Raw genomic sequence first — 17,228 nt, 5'->3', positions numbered from 1 at the left:
TTCTTCTTTTTTTACTCTCAGGGGTCACTGAGTGATCCAGATAATTAAACTGGAAAACATATACCTGAAATTAGAGGACAGGGGCTACTTACCTCTAGCCATTATTTCTATGCAAGAACGTGGGCCTGGTTTTGCTAGAATTTTTTATTTTTAAGAGAAAATGAGAATTCTGATTTCTATATAAAAATATGATGCTTCTTAATTTATGTTTCTGGTCATGAGAGCGTAGTTGTAGCAGACCAAGCCTCATTCCAACAAAAAAGTTTAAAACTGGTTAAAAAAATGTTTTAAATACCTGTTTGAAGTAATCATAGAGCAACACAGCAAGAACTTGAAAGTCTAAGACCCAAGAGAAAAGAAAGCCATTGAGGTGAGTTCACCATTCTGTGCTGTTTTTCCCTCAAGGCATTTGCCAATCAGTAAGTGGCACCGAACAAGAGATCAAGTTGCATTTCAAGGCTAAGGGCACAGAGCAGTTTCATGGGGGTAGGAGGGGAAAAAATTGGGGTTGAGTGTTATCAAGGCAGCTAGGAATTGAGAGAACTAAGTTTTAGAGAAAAGAGAATGGAAACACTGAGCATGACTCTGTGCTGCTTTTTTCGTTGAGGATATTATTTCTTACTAATGTTTGCAACATAAGAGGCTGAGAAGACGAAAGAAAAGGCCAGCTAAGAAGCTAGAAAGCTAAGCAGAGCTTTGACCCGTCTCAGAGTGCTTGGGAGGTGAAGTGGCATCTGAAGCCTGGCAAGGGTGATGGGCCCAGGTTAACAACCTTTGCTCTCAGTTGAGATTCTTGAAAGGTCTTCCTTTAGGATTACTTCAAACTATAAGTAGACCAGTTCTGACAAAGCCTGAAACCAGCTTTAATGCCTCCCATCCCCTGATTGTATCAAGGGGACCAAGACCTACTGTAGCTAACCTATGAGTAAACAAATAAATAGATTCTAATCTGCTGGAAGTTAGCATTATTCAGAGTTTCTACACGTTTTATACACAGTATCCAGTACTCAGTCAAAATGGCTGGGTTCAGTCTCACCTCTGCCTTATTTGATGCTTTTCCCGAGCAAGCTACATTAGCCTCCAGACACACCAGCAAGCCTTGCTTCCTTCTAGTTCCTGAGATACAGCAATGTCGCTAGCCTCTTTTATTCCATTTTGCCTTCAAGAAATAAGTAAATAATTACCATGAATGATACTAGAGAGACTCAAATGACCAAATCAAGAGAAAAGAAATAGATAATGTAGACGACTCAAAGATGATCTAGATATAATACACAGGACATAGATTTTAAAGTAACTGTGATGAACACGTTCAAGAAATTGGATGACACTTCCAGTCAGGCGCCGGGTGGCAGTGCCAAGGGATATCGTTGCTCTCACGCAGGGAAGGGTGGCGGATTCCGCCTGCTTTTTAACCATGAAGGAGACAGACCAGGAGGATGTTGCAACAGAGATTCAAAAGGTGATGCTTCTGTGCCTGGACCAGCAGGGCAAGGTGGAGGGGAACCTCAGAACCTCAGAAGAGAGGCCTGGAGAAAGGCGTCCGTGGAGGTCACACTGCAGGTCGCTATCCAGTCATGGTTGGACGGGGTGCTGTATGGGGTGCCACATGGGCCGGAACCAGCTCCAAAATGCACTGGATGATGTCAGAGACATCCTGCGGTCCCTGGCCAACGTCAGCAAAGACTTGAGGTGGACATCCACACCATCCATCAAGAGCATCAAGTACATCAAGGATGAAGGATGCCGTCGTACAGCACACCCAGCTCGCTGCAGCTGTGGAGAGCCTCAAGAACATCTTCTCGGTGTCCCAGATTGTGAGGAGTGGGGACCCTGGACCTCACTGAACAAGGGGCACTCCTTCAGGCCCACTGGAACCTGATGGACCTGGAACAGGAGTGTGCTCCTGGCAAGAGCTGATGTCCGAGCACCACCACATGGACATGACCCTCATCCACAGTGACTTTGGGAGCACACAGGGGCTCTCAGACGAGCTGGCCAAGCAGCTGGGGATGGTGCTGCAGAGGTCGCTGCTCACCATCCCCCAGGACCCCATTTTTCCGGTCTCTGTTGTCAGGATCATGGGAAGGGAAGAAAAATTGATTGGTGCATACTTGACCAAAAAAAACTGCAAACTAGCTTTGTTCCTCTTGAGAGGTCCAAGAATTGGAAGGAGGAAATGTTTGTCATCTTGGACAGAATCGTGAGTGCTAGAATTGAGGGCACAGAAGCAGAACCCCAGGGAGTCCAACAAGGTGTGGTTCATCTGCCACCTGGAAATCATATGGAAGCATGTCCTAGATGAACCCATTGTTGCCAAAAACCTGATGGTTGCGTGCTTTTCTCCCCATTATGAGATTTTCAGAAACTCCTCAACCATCAAGCCCTGAGAACCTGGATGCAGATCTTGTGGGAAGATCTAGAAGCAAGTGAGATTATGAGCCTGTTTGACCCGGGTCTTAAACACCTACACAAGCGCAAAGATGACTGGGAATGTGGAGCTGGTCCCAGAAGTGGACGTCAATGCCCTGGAGCTTTTACTTTCTTCAAATGTGGTGTCTGAGCTGCTCCATCTGTACATGTCAGCTCTCACTTCAAACATCATTGTCTGGCTGCAGAAAGCACTAGACACAGACACTAAAGACTGAATGAAAGAGACTGAGCCCAAAGCGGACCCAAGTGGGAACACTCCCTACCACTGTCTTCCAGATGGTGCATCAAATTTTTTAAATCACTACTCAGATGAGTGAAGATTTGAAAACAAATTACCAGTTTGTGTCTTCAGCAAATGAATTCTTTCCTAAATAGACACAGAGTTGAGGCTCAGTTGTATATAGAACATCTGAAAATTTGGCAGCACCACACTGCTATGTTCAGGATATGATAGCAATCATCACAGCTGTCAGAGCTTTAAGGAACCCCTAATGAGTTTAAAAAGGAAGTATTTTTAAAATGAAGTGGAAGAGGGTGTGTCTCTGAGCCAACCAAACATGGATGGGATTTTAGACACCGTTGTTGCGAGGAGGCTGCAGCAGATACCAGGAAGAGGTCTTCCAGGATCTGGAGCAACATCTCGATGAGCTGATAACAAAGAAGTGGCTGTTAGGCTCAAATGCTGTAGACATCATCTGTGTCACTGCGGAAGAATATTTCAGTGATTCTGCAAAAACTAAAAATCCATACAAAAAGAGGGTGAGAGTGAGTGGTGGTGGGTACCTGCGGGCCATCACGCAGAATCACGTCTCATCCTGGAGCACTAAGGAGTACAAGGAGGTGCCGAGAAGACAGGGAGGCTGAGCTGCTCCACTTCCTATTCCAGAAGCTGGCCTCTGGATTCAGCAAACATGCAGGTGAGCACAGTAACCCTACTGTCGCCCTTGCAGAAGTTGTGCCTGGAAGTTTCAACTCTGGCCAGCAAATACCCAGACATCAAGGATGGCCACATTGGCACACTGCTGGCCACCCGAGGGGACGGCAGCCAGGACATGAAGCAGACCATCATCAGGAATCTGGAGCAGGGTCCCATGGCAGGAAAATCCAAACTATGTGCCCATCTTCAAGGAAATCATAGTTCTGAGTCTGAACGTAGTGAAGCTTCTCAAGTAGCCCATCGGTTTCCAGCTTTGTGTACGTTATTCTGCACTCATCATCCCCACCCTCAGAAATGTATTAAAGCAAAAGTGACACTTGATGGTTCTCATCAGAAGTTTCAGGTCCTCGAGCCTGTCTCCTGTCATGCCAAGCGTGTTGTGACTTCCTGAAGAACAAGTGTCCTGCTGGCTGTGGTTCCTCAGGCTTTCACATTTCTGTTGTAAACATCCTTTGTGAGGCAGGACTCTGATGGGAAATGCCTCATGGTTGATTATCATGGTGGAAAAAGTGTGCGGAGAGGGAAGAGGCCCTGTCTTCATTCACTGTGGGTCTTCACTCAGAGACATGAAAACAAAAATTGGAGAAATTTACCAGAGAATGATGATCTATCAAAAAATTAGTTTAAAAGTACAAGAAGTAAAATTATAAATGTAATAGTTGGGTTTAACAGCTGTTTGAGTAGAGAAGAAGGTAAAATTAGTTAATTGGAAAACAGGTTAGTAGAAAAGAGTAAATCATGGAAAAAATGCACAAATGTGTATACGAGACACATTGCACATGGTAATAAGGTCTAAAATGTACTTAAAGTTTCAGAAAAATAGGGGGGAGAGAAAGAGCACACGAGATAGAGAAAAATATCTGGGGAAATACTAAGAATTATCCTAAACTGAAGACGTCAACACACACATTTAAGAGGAGTCTCTGTGAACCCCAAGCATGAAAAGTGAAAAAAACTCCTAAACACATCATAGTAAAAAACTTGCAAATTAAACTAAACTAGAAGATTTTAAAGGCATCCAGAGTTTTAAAAAAGATACATTATATATCCAACAAAGTTACAAAAGGATTGAAGGTTGACTTTTCTACAGAAACAATGGAGCAAGGGAATAACACGTTTAAAGGTCTAAACAAAGAAAACTAAAGACATCATTCTATACCCAGTGAAAATATCATTTATAAATAAATGCAAAATACAAAAATTACCAGACAAACAGAAAGTGAAAGAATTTATCACCTTCAAACTAATACTAAAAGAAATACTAAAAGGAATTCTTCAGACATAAAGAAAAGGTTCATAAAAGGAAGTACAGAAATGCAATAAAGAATGAAGAGCAAAAAAAGGTAAATATATAGATAAATACAAATTAATATTGATTTTTTAACAATAGTAATATCATTTTGTGGGATTTAAAATAAACATGGGAGAGAAATAAATGGAATTTAAGATGCCTAACATTTGTACATTGCTGGAAATTGGTAGAAAACAGTGATGAAAATACTAATTCATAGTAACTTTATTAAGTGAAAGATGCACATTATAATCTCTTGGGTAAAGATTAAGAGACTAATACAAGGAATGCATAATGAACTATGAAAGAGCAAAATGGAAAAAAAAAAACCTCGATTAATCAAAAAAGAGAAAAAAGTAAAAAAAAAAAAGGCCAGTAACAATCAACTAACAAAATAGTGGCTACAGCAATTTACATTGTTTGTGATTTCAAACAAATTTGAGAATTGTTTGTTCTATTTCTGTGAAAAAATGCCACTTGAATTCTGATCGGAATTTCATCATATCTTTAGATGGTGGGGAGAGTTAATCAGTAATCAAAAACCTCCCAACAAAGAAAAGTCCAGGGCAAGATGGCTTCACTGGTGAATTCTACCAAACATTTAAAGAATAAGTAATGCCAGTCCTTATCAATTGCTTCCAAATAGAAGCTAGCAATGCCTCAGAGCACATTTCCTCTGCAGGGTGTATTTGTTCTGCAGGGAAAGGGCCCTCCCAGAACACCTATCAATCCTAACGACAGAAGCAAAAGTTCTAGTTGATTTTGGCTAGAAAGCAAATGAAATGTTTTCATGCATAACTTTGATCAACTCTGGCTAAAAGCAATGCTATGTAGGGGCCAAATGAAAGTATGACACGGGTGATGTAGGTGGATGCCAGTCAGTTCAAATATTTTTGAATTCCAAAACTCTCTCGCATTTGAGGAGTGACAGTTTGAAGGAATTAGGTAGGAAAAAGCACTCTTGGCGTGTATACTGGCATCCTTATGGAGGGCTTCCCTGGCAGAGACGGTAACATAGTGGCTTCACGAGTCAGATTGGATGCTCTCTGTGTGGGGGGAACATATACAGTTTATACTATAAAATTGTTTATTTGCTTCTATGGTTCTTATATAGCTCTCATATTTCTATGCCCTTTCTTTAACTTGTCTTAAAATGTGACTTAAGGTAATCTATTACAGAACCAATGAAATTATACTTCCTCTACATGGATCTCCTCTGGGGCCTGCCGGGTTGTTGTCTCTCCATGGTGATTGAGTACGGTTGGTACTGGAAGACCAAACTAGTGCCTTTACAACCAGGAGAGAGCTAAGCTCCTGTGTCCTCCTATATGTGGCTGTCTTCGACCACAGCAGGGACCGTTCCATTATTTTGAACAGAAAAGGCCAATCACCTTAATAGTTTAACAATTCTTCTGAGTGGTCAATCAGTTGTATATATGGATTTTACCTGGGTTGAATGCTTGGATCTGCTAACAGTAAAGAGCCTACACATAAGGACCTCCGCTGACTCAGAGTTAGGTGGTGGGATGTGGAGTCCATGCAGCACAGTGCCACACAGAGCAGCGATTAAAATCTGCTTCCATCTGACACGTGGGAATCGAGTGCACAGATGTTTGAGAGATGCTGTGGGGTGCCTGAAAGTCACCCTTATTCTCATAAAATACCAAGCAGGCAGGCAACTATTATCCCAGCTGACTGACTTCTGTTGTCCTGGATCCTAGAATAACCGTGAAATAAGTTTTACCTTGATAGTAAAGCTAGAAAACACAAACTCCATAAGCCCTGGACTTTTGCTGAAGGGACCAGAAGCTTAATCAGGGGCAAGAGAAGAAACTCTGATTCTTCTGCAACTTCTGTAGTTAGGGATTTGATTTAGAAATTCCCCTTAATAGATATCCACAAAGTAACCCACACTAAAATGGGCTTACATGTCTATAAAATTAGAAGTACTGAGTCGACTGCTACTGGCATTGGAAATCATGGGTCTAAGCAGTAGCGTACTCTGAACCATGTAGATTACAGTCACCAAAACTCAGATTGGATGCTGTCTGTATAGAAGGAGTGGAGCCCTTAATCAGCAAACCCTGCCCAACATTGGTGGTTACATCGTTGTTGAATTCTGCATGGGGCTAGAAGGCTGGTCACTTTGTAATGTACAAGGGAAACTAGGGTCACTTAAGGCAGTGACTATTTATCAACCATCATGGAAGTATTTTAATAATACATCAACCATGCTTCTTTTTTACTAGAGCCCAGGGACAGGACATCCCTCTGCCCAGGATCCAGACAACTGGAGGACAATGAGAAATGGGGGAAATCTGAGGCAGTTGTAAAAAGTCTCACTCCTTAAATGAAATCTAGCCACCTGAGTGGACTGCAATCACACTGGAGACAATCAAGAACCTTTTCAGAACGAATTAATAGACAGAGATGGATGTTTTTTCTTCATCATTTACCTACTAGATGCATCTGGCCACATTTTCATCAGTTTGCACTGCTTCACAGGTAAGGAGCTCTTAGATTTGCAGGCTGGTACACAAAGGAGGGCAGCAGTGCCGAATGAACGGCTAGAAAACAAGAAGAAACGGGGCTGGTGGGGTGTTGTGAGTTAGGGGAAAGCAGAGACTTGATTCTGAAGAGAAAATCCTTACTGGGTCAAGGCTGCTTTTGCATAATTCTATTATCACCAGGAAGAGGAGAAATAATCATATTAGGTGAGTGCTATACTGCGTGACGTGGCTTGTCTTACGTTACTTTTGAAGTCAGACAGGTTTAATTGCTTTGTGTGAGCGAGTTGTCCGGAAGGCACCCGATCAATAAGGCAGGTGCTGCCAGAGCAAAGCAGGGAAGTTTCTGATGTTGACAATGACATACAATGTTGTGCAGAAAGGAGTAATCCATTCCGTCCCAGTTATGAAAAAGTTACATGTGTGTTGCTTTGGGGAGCAGAGGCAGTGGCATCTGGGAGGGTGGCCTCCAGGCAGGCCGGCCACAGGGTATCAGCATGCTGGCGGGTCAGCCCATGAGCAAAGGGCAGACCTTTCTGGAGCCTCCCTGTCTCTGTGCGGGAAGGTGGGCATCGCCACCAGCAGCTGCACGGGATGCTCTCAACGTCCACTCCACCTCATCTTCTGTTTACAGAGCCCGGGCAGCTCATGAATTTGCATTTAGTTTCTGCCCACCATTGCCTCTCCCTGAAGTCCAGCGCAGTCCCTAGTAAGGCTGTCTTCATCCAGGGCTTGGCTGGCTCCGGGTGAGGCTTGTCAGAAAGTTACCCACAGTGTACCAGAGGTGGCCAGGGAAACGTTTTGGTTCTTTTTTTTCAACCTGGATCCCACCACTCAGTATGAGGAAAGAGAACAAAAGCTGTGGTCTTGTGAGAGCCAGCTGCGAATTTCTTCCAAACTCCAGTGATGTTGGTTGCTTGAAACTGGCCCTAGTGGTAATATTTGCACCATGGAAAGCAGCTCACTCTACAAATAAGGGGTTTGTTTGTTTACTTGGTGAGAGTTGGTTGTTAAGTATCTAGTAGCACAATACCAGGTGAGGTGCAGAGGGCAGAAAGGGGAAGCCTGGAATTTAACATCCTTAATTACCCTCTGTACCCCGTCTCCCAGCGGCTGCTCAGATGGCTCGTCTGAACCTCTCCTCTCTAGCTTGACCAGCACCGCAGGCCATGGCTCTCCATAGCAGTTTCCATGTGCGCCTTTCTCTTCAATCAGATTTGTATTTTAGAAAGGTAACCCGGGCCACACTGCATTGGGTAGACTAAAAGGCTATAAAATCAGAGATCATAACAGAGGCAAAGACATCAGATAGTAATCTAATTGCCCTTTTCCAAATAAAAGATGATGAGACCCGAATTAAGGCAAGAGAAATGGGAATAGAGAAGAGAAGACAGATCTAATAGAGGTTCGAGAAATAGAGCTGGCAGGACTTATTGATCGATGAGGTGTCAGGGTGAGAAAAAGAGTAGATGATAATATCCAAGTTTTGTATGATACTGCCATTCCCCAGGACAGAAGGAGTTGCAGATTTTGGTGGAAAATTGATGACTTTAGAACAAGTCGAGGAGCCTAAGAAGCAGGGAGATGGGGCTGGCGTTCATAGGAGCAGAGTTGACTTGAATGCGTTTTGAATGTCAGCACATGGTGGTAAGCGACAGCAGGTGATAAGAAGGGATCACTCAGTGACGGTATGAAGTGAGAAGAGTCCAAGGAAGAAACATACAAAGAAGAACACAATATGCAAAGACGCATGCAGAGAAATGAGAGCCCACAGAGGACAGGAGAAGGATGGTCAGTGAGGTAGTAGAGATCTAGAAGAGAAGCAAAGAGAGAAGAGAGCCAGAGAGTTGGACAGCCATTAGTATAACATGTCAGGTCAAGGTCAGGAAACATGAAGTCAAACAAAGACTGCAGGTGTTTGAAGAACAAGTGAGCAGAAGGTGGAAATAACCGAAAACAGTGAAGAAGAAAGAACTCTAGGCTTGGAAGGTAAGGAAAGCCACTGCCAGTAGATTGTAGGTGACATGCAAGGTAAAAAACTATTTGCTCTTCCCAACCTAAGCACTAATGCTAGTCCAACGCAGAGTCAAGGGAGGACTTTATTTTTAAGGGAACCCACAAACTTGGTCATAATTTTATGCTTTGCAGAAGGGACCAATTGCGACAAAGTTGCCAACTTGGGAAGGAGAAAGGGAATCTCCCTTTCTCCTTCAGTAAGGTCTAGATAAGGCAGGAGAGTCCGTCAAGAGCACAGGTCTAAAAGAGCACAGGCCTTAACACGAGAAATCACGTCTCCTTCTGCAAGACCAGAAAAATGGAGGTGAGAATAAGTGCAACTATAGATAGCTTTTGGATGCTGGGCATTGAGGGAGCTTATGCCTAATATTATCAGTTTTCTCATAAAATTCCCAAAGTTTGAGAGTGAAAGGTTTCTGATATAAGCATGATGAGGAAAGGGAGAGGGCGTGGCACTCCATTGTAAATTAGTAAACCTACCTTATATGCATTATATTTAATGCTCCAATGAACAGACACAGTTTTACTGTTCTGTGTTTTTTGTATATTTTGTGCCCCCTTTAGCATCTTACTGTCACAGATATAATAGCACATCTTACCCAGCATTACTGTTACTCATTTGACTACCTACCTTTCTATCTAGAAATAAACTGAGAGTAAAAAGAAAGGCTTCTAGCCCAGATTGCCTGAAGTATAGTGGATGATTAACAAGTATTTGTTGAATTGATGAATGACTGAGTAAATGAGTAGATGTCTGAATGTCCCGTCTTCCTAGCTAAACTGTCAACTGCGTCGTGTCTTAAATTTGGTCTGATTCCTCAGCGTTTTCAGTACATACAAGCTGCACGATCAGGAAAAATTAAAATGAACTGGGCAGCTTAACGACCAAAGTGTTGGTGTAAAAAATCAAGAAATGCATTCTAAGAGAGAAGCTTGCGATGAGGGAGAAATGGAGTTCAAAACCAGCCTGACCTGCAGGAGAAAATACAATGATCTTCCCCCTACCAACAGTTTCAGTTATTGATTGTTTTTCAAGGTTTAAGGAAAGTATCCTTTGAGCCTCCAGAGCCTCAGGGTTTCCGTTTCTTAGTGGAATCAGCATCCCTCACCCAACCTGTTCTCTGGCTTCTTGAACCGTAGCCCCCATGGTCTAGAGACCGAGGCCCAGAGAAGGTAATCAGTTAGTGTCCGATGTGTCCCTGCGTCATGGATTTCCTAGCTCTAAACCTGTGCTTCCTATTGCCAGCCGTCTGTACTGACAGACAGAGAGAAACGCCTCGGGCAGGCAGTGAGAGGCGGTATCTCTCTGCCCTGCTCTGAGGTGTCCCATAGCAAATGATAGTGGCAGGGAAATGTCTTAACACAGCGTGTTGTTTAGCATAATTGATGTTCAGATGCAGCCTCGGTAGAAACAAGCCCCGTTAATTGGTCTCTCAACCTACATTAGCTTTTGCATCACAGCCAATTAGGTAGGGGCCATTAGAGCCCTCCATGCCGAGGCCGGGAAGGGGCTGGCAGTCAGGTGTAAAAGACTCTGATGTGCTGTGTGTACAGCTGCACCGCAGCCCGAGCCATCTGTCCACTTAGGAAGAGGAGACCTTATACAACCAAGCTTAAAGGTGAAAAAAGGAAGGTGATGTTCGGGAGAGGGAAATCTGGGGTCTCCCAAGGGATGGAGCGCTGGATGAATCTTTGAAGAGTCTAGATCCGAAGGGTATAAACCTAAGACTAGTCCTACAGCGATCTTCCTAATGAACCAATAGCTCGTCTCTATGCTCTGAGCCTCAGTGTTATTGAAAATGCCCTGGACACAGAAGGGAAGGACATTTTCCAAGGAGACACTGTAGGATTGCTGCTCAGAGTGGGGTCCTCGGGTCAGCAGCCTCATTGACATCTGGTCAGGAGGGTCAGAAATGCAGATCTCAGGCACACTCCCGACCCTCAGAGCCAGAATCTGCATTTTAACGAGATACCCGGTGTTCCACGTGCCCATTGAAGTCTGAGAAACAGTGCTCCAGGCCAGGGGCAAGCCAGCGCGTTTCACTGGTACTCAGTGTGTCCATTCACTGGCCTCTTCATTCGGTGGCTTTCACACTACAGCCACAGTGTTGAGTAGGTGTGATGGAGATCTTGTGTCCCGCATTCCTAAAATGGTGACCCTCTGGTTCTTTATAAAAGGAGTCGGCCAACCCCGGGTCTGGGGGGAAATCTCTGCCACCAACCCACGCGGCCAACATTCCTGTTAGTCCTCAGAGGGCAGGTGAGTATCAGATCATTGAATTTGCTCTATAAATATCGTCACACGCATTAGGGACAGTGGAGCAAATATTAGATGATCTCCAGTCTAGGGGCTGAGGAGTTTGTAAGGTTATACAGACACCAGCAAAAGGTGGCCAACACTTTGAACTTTCTGCTACCTTGACTGAGTCAAATGGTTTGAAGGAGGCTTTCTCTCCCTCATTCACAGAGTATAAAGAAAAACTGACAAGCTGGCTCTCTGAATCAATCAATCACCGAATTTCTCTGTTGCATCCTTGAAAGCATGTTCATGGTGGCCGGAAAGAATCACTTTTTTTCTAAATATACCAAGGGGTTACATTAACTTTATGCCAGTGTTGGGGGATGACTTCCTACGCAATGAATTACCCAAAGAGCCTGCATTCCCCCCTTCTTGAATTTCACCAGGGTGAAATGTTAAAACAGGTGTGACTGCTCTGCTTTATATAAAGCAAAAGGCTTGTTGAAAATACACATTCCTTAGCGCATGTCACAAAGAGAGCTTATGCAAAGACTCCACAAAGACTGCAGTGATTCATGGTGAGGAAGAGGACTGCTCAAGCAACATTTCTGAAATTGCTGAGATATTTTGGTAGAAGATCCTGGCCTGAAGCTTCTAGACTTGCACTTGCAGGGATATTAAAAAAGCAACTCACGTTGTGGAAACCTTTGGAGGTTTTCAAGATATTGCTTTCCAAGTCTGTCCTTCTATCTCTGTCTCTGTCTCTGTCTCTCTTTCTCTCTCTCTCTCTCTCTCTCTCTCTCACACACACACACACACACACACACACACACACACACACACACACACACACACACACCATCAACAAAAGCCAGGCTGCTGCCTCAGACTCCAGACGCATGCATCAATCATAATTGCAGTAGTGCCAGCAGTCATGTAACTGCTTAAAGACCTCAACAGCCTTCTGGCACTTAAAGGAAAAAAGAAAATCATCTAATTAATCACAGGTGAAACAGCTTGGACTGTCTCCAAAAGCCCCTGAATTTACTGCCAAGCTTTGATGCTAATTTTCTAAGTAACCCCCTAAAGAAATTTATGATTAGGTAATTAAAATAGTGAATAAAGAGACACTTAGGTGGAGGGGAAGGAGGACAGGGAAAAAGTATATGTCCATCCTGCAATAAACACATCTGGGCATGCATCATTTGTGAACCCCAACTTAAAGGTCCCCAGGTGGCTTTCTCTTGAAGAATATTTTAAAAATCAATATTTGAAATGCCAAAACAAAGTTTATAAATGAGGCTGGGAGCAAGTCACTCTGCTAGGATCTGTAGGACAGGGAAGGAAATTTGCCTTCCGCCACATACTTGCTCTTGAATTTTTAAAAAATGCCACAGCTTGTGTCCTAAGGGGAGGTTGGTGGATTTCTTCTCCCTGTGAGCCGATTGGCTTGCATCATGGGGTTTAATGTTAGCCAATCCCCCCATGTCCCTGCTGGGATAGATCCTAGATTTCTGAGTTTAATTGGCTGGAAGGAAATTGCTCCCATCTCTTCGTCAGGAAGTGTTCAGGGGAGGGCCTTGGATTTTATCATCCCAGCCCCGATCCTTCCCTCTGTCTCTGACACTCAATATTGGAACATTCCAGGAATGAGAGCTTTAGTTAACTGGCTGCTTTAGGTTTCAGAATTAAACAGCAATACTCAGAATGAGTAAATAAATGAATCAGACAAGTTTCTGCTAACCTCCAAAGTGCCTAGAACTTCAGTCCTTGCTGAAAGATCTTGCTAGCAAGTATATTTTGGTCTTAATAAGTATAGTGTAATAAGCATAATGCTTTTTAAAAATAATCCAAAATCTTGAATTTTTGGTTGGAAAGCTCTTTGCTCTGATTTGTATCTACCTCCAAGATTGCTTTTAAGTTTTTTGCAGATCAGATCAGAACGGGTCTCCATTTCATCTCCTTACCAAGTCTAGTAGGGTATGAGTACTAATTACCCACTGTTGCTTGCTTGCATCATAGGTTTATTTTAAGAAGGTGTGTATAGTAGAGTGTACTACATAAATACTGACTCAAAGATATACCCTGGAAATTTAGTTTTTGTTTTTTCACTAAGTTACCATGTGAAGTTATGTGTTTACTTTTTCCCTCCTGAAAGGGGAGGGGTGAAAATAACAGAATCAGAATTTTGATTTAGAAGTGAGGTTAGAGATTTTATCATCTTCGGCTTCATTTCAGAGCTGAGGGAACGGAGGCTCAGAGAGGTAAAATGATTTAGCAAAGATGCACAGGCACCTAGTAGGTAGTAGTTAAGATTATAGACTCCGAAGCAAGATATATCTGCGTTTGTAAACAGCTGTGCTACTTACCAGCTGTGGCCCTTGAGAAACTGCTTGCCTTCTGACCTTCTTTTTCTGACTTACATAATGAACACAATGATATTTTTGAGTTGTAGTAAGGATTAAATGAGCTAATATAGGTAAGATCATAAGCATCATGCAAATGCTAAACAAATAGCTCTTATGAGTTTTATTTACTGATTTTTAATTATCATGTATTTCATTGTAATTTTATTTTTATGGAATGGATTCTTTTTCGTTATTTGCAATTCCTCACTGCTTTCCAAGGGAGGTCACCATCAAAGGTGGCCCTCTGGTTGCTCAGGCTGGGTGGTGGTGGGTGTACCTGTTTGAAGGAGCTGAACCAGAGCTCAATCACTCTGTAGGACGAAAAGTTACCCATTTAAGAGGTGTCTAATTCAGACCTTCATCTTCTTCCTAGCCAACACAGAATGATGTGAGATTTGAAGCTCATTCCTAACTGAGGAGTGAAATATCTTTTTCCCCAGAGAAAGCAATGTCAGGACTTGAGTGAACCCCAGAAGAGAGGTGGAGGGTGGATTGGGAGTCATCCAGGGATTTAGGTTCCTTCCCGGTCCTCTCGAATCAGCCATGGTTGAAGGTCATCATCTACTCAGCCCTCCGTCTCCCTGATCTACTCCCCACTCCTAGATGCCTCAAGGCCTAGTACTCCTCTGAGCCTTTATCTAGAAAGCCAGGGGAGTTGGAGAATCCTGCCAAGTAGGAATTAAAAATGACACAACAGCTGATTAGATCTGAGGTGGCAAGAATGAGAAATAAAAGCCATTAGAGCCCATTTGCAATGTGCCCTCAGCTAGTCAAGTTTCAAGGTGTTTCTCCGAAGATTATTAATGGCATGACAGTGTTTTCCGTGCGGGGATCTGATATGTGAAATACCAGTGTACACGCACTGCATTCTAGATGCTAAGAGGGGTCTGCCCTCATTCATTTAGCTTCACAGATTCGAAGAGACACCCTAATTTGGCTGTCACAGTGAGAGCTGGTGTAAGTACCTACCCAGTGCTCAGAAGAACAGATTCTCACAGTAAACAGTTTTCTTCTATAGCAGGGGTTGGCTGGCAAGCTATGGCCCTCGGGCTAAGCCTGGTCTGCTGCCTAATTTTTGTATGGCCAATGAGCGAAGAATTTTTTTTTTTAACATCTTTATTGGAGTATAATTGCTTTACAATGGTGTGTTAGTTTCTGCTGTATAAAAAAGTGAATCAGGGGCTTCCCTGGTGGCGCAGTGGTTGAGAGTCCGCCTGCCGATGCAGTGGACACGAGTTCGTGCCCCAGTCCGGGAAGATCCCACATGCCGCAGAGCGGCTGGGCCCGTGAGCCATGGCTGCTGGGCCTGTGCGTCCAGAGCCTGTGCTCCTCAACGGGAGAGGCCACAACAGTGAGAGGCCCGCCTACCGCAAAAAAAAAAAAATAAATAAATAAAAAAAAAGTGAATCAGCTATACATATACATATATCCCCATATCCTCTCCCTCTTGAATCTCCCTCCCACCCTCCCTATCCCACCCCTCTAGGTGCTCACAAAGCACTGAGCTGATCTCCCTGTGCTATGCATTTGCTTCCCACTAGCCATCTATTTCACATTTGGTAGTGTATATATGTCCATGCCACTCTCTCACTTCGTCCCAGCCTACCCTGCCCCCTCCCCGTGTTCTCAAGTCCATTCTCTATGTCTGAGTCTTTATTCCTGTCCTGCCCCTTGGTTCTTCAGAACCATTTTATTTTTAGATTCCATATATATGTGTTAGCATACGGTATTTCTTTTTCTCTTTCTGACTTACTTCACTCTGTATGACAGTCTCTAGGTCCATCCACCTCACTACAAATAACTCAATTTCATTTCCTTTTATGGCTGAGTAATACTCCATTGTATATATGTGCCACATCTTCTTTATCCATTCATCTGTTAATGGACACTTAGGTTGCTTCCATGTCCTGGCTATTGTAAATAGAGCTGCAATGAACATTGTGGTACATGATTCTTTTTGAATTATGGTTTTCTCAGGGTATATACCCAGTAATGGGATTGCGAGGTAATATGGTAGTTCTATTTTTAGTTTTTTGAGGAACCTCCATACTGTTCTCCATAGTGGCTGCATCAATTTACATTCCTACCAACAGTGCAAGAGGGTTCCCTTTTCTCCACACCCTCTCCAGCATTTATTGTTTGTAGATTTTTTGATGATGCCCATTCTGACTGGTGTGAGGTGATACCTCTTTGTAGTTTTGATTTGCATTTCTCTAATGATTAGTGATGTTGAGCATTCTTTCATGTGTTTGTTGGCAATCTGTATATCTTCTTTGGAGAAATATCTATTTAGGTCTTCTGCCCATTTTTAGATTGGGTTGTTTGTGTTTTTGATATTGAGCTGCATGAGCTGTTTGTATATTTTGGAGATTAATTCTTTGTCAGTTGCTTCATTTGCAAATATTTTCTCCCATTCTGAGGGTTGTCTTTTCGTCTTGTTTATGGTTTCCTTTGCTGTGCAAAAGCTTTTCAGTTTCATTAGATCCCATTTGTTTACTTTTGTTTTTATTTCCATTTCTCTAGGACGTGGGTCAAAAAGGATCTTGCTGTGATCTATGTCATAGAGTGTTCTGCCTATGTTTTCCTTTAAGAGTTTTATAGTGTCTGACCTTACATTTACATCTTTAATCCATTTTGAGTTTATATTTTGTGTATGGTGTTAGGGAGTGTTCTAATTTTATTCTTTTACGTGTAGCTGTCCGGTTCTCCCAGCACCACTTATTAAAGAGGCTCTCTTTTCTCCATTGTATATTCTTGTCTCCTTTATCAAAAATATGTGACCATATGTGCGTGGGTTTATCTCTGGGCTTTCTGTCCTGTTCCATTGATCTAGATTCCTGTTTTTGTGCCAGTACCATACTGTCTTGATTACTGTAGCTTTGTAGTATAGTTTGAAGTCAGGGAGCCTGATTCCTCCAGCTCCATTTTTCTTTCTCAACATTGCTTTGGCTATTCAGGGTCTTTCGTGTTTCCATACAAGTTGTGAAATTTTTTGTTCTAGTTCTGTAAAAACTGTCATTGGTAGTTGGATAGGGATTGCATTGAATTTGTAGATTGCTTTGGGTAGTAGAGTCATTTTCACAATGTTCATTCTTCCAATCCAAGAACATGGTATATCTCTCCATCTGTTTGTATCATCTTTAAATTCTTTCATCAGTGTCTTATAGTTTTCTGCATACAGGTCTTTTGTCTCCTTAGGTAGGTTTATTCCTAGATATTTTATTCTTTTTGTTGCCATGGTAAATGGGAGTGTTTCCTTAATTTCTCTTTCAGATTTTTCATCATTAGTATATAGGAATGCAAGAGATTTCTGTGCATTAATTTTGTATCCTGCTTCTTTACCAAATTCATTGATTATCTCTAGTAGTTTTCTGGTAGCATCTTTAGGATTCTCTAT

General features: G+C 42.8%; 1 pseudogene; it reads left to right on the top strand.

Annotated features, from left to right (window-relative positions):
- Positions 1-1,402: 1,402 nt before the first annotated feature.
- On the top strand, positions 1,403-3,606 carry LOC136141839 (exocyst complex component 3 pseudogene; annotated as a pseudogene).
- The last annotated feature ends 13,622 nt before the right edge of the window (positions 3,607-17,228 follow it).

Source organism: Phocoena phocoena, chromosome 21, assembly GCF_963924675.1.
Source record: "Phocoena phocoena chromosome 21, mPhoPho1.1, whole genome shotgun sequence".
NCBI classification, from domain to species: Eukaryota; Metazoa; Chordata; class Mammalia; order Artiodactyla; family Phocoenidae; genus Phocoena; species Phocoena phocoena.
Note: the sequence above shows the minus strand (reverse complement) of the source record. Positions and strands in the feature narration are given on the sequence as shown.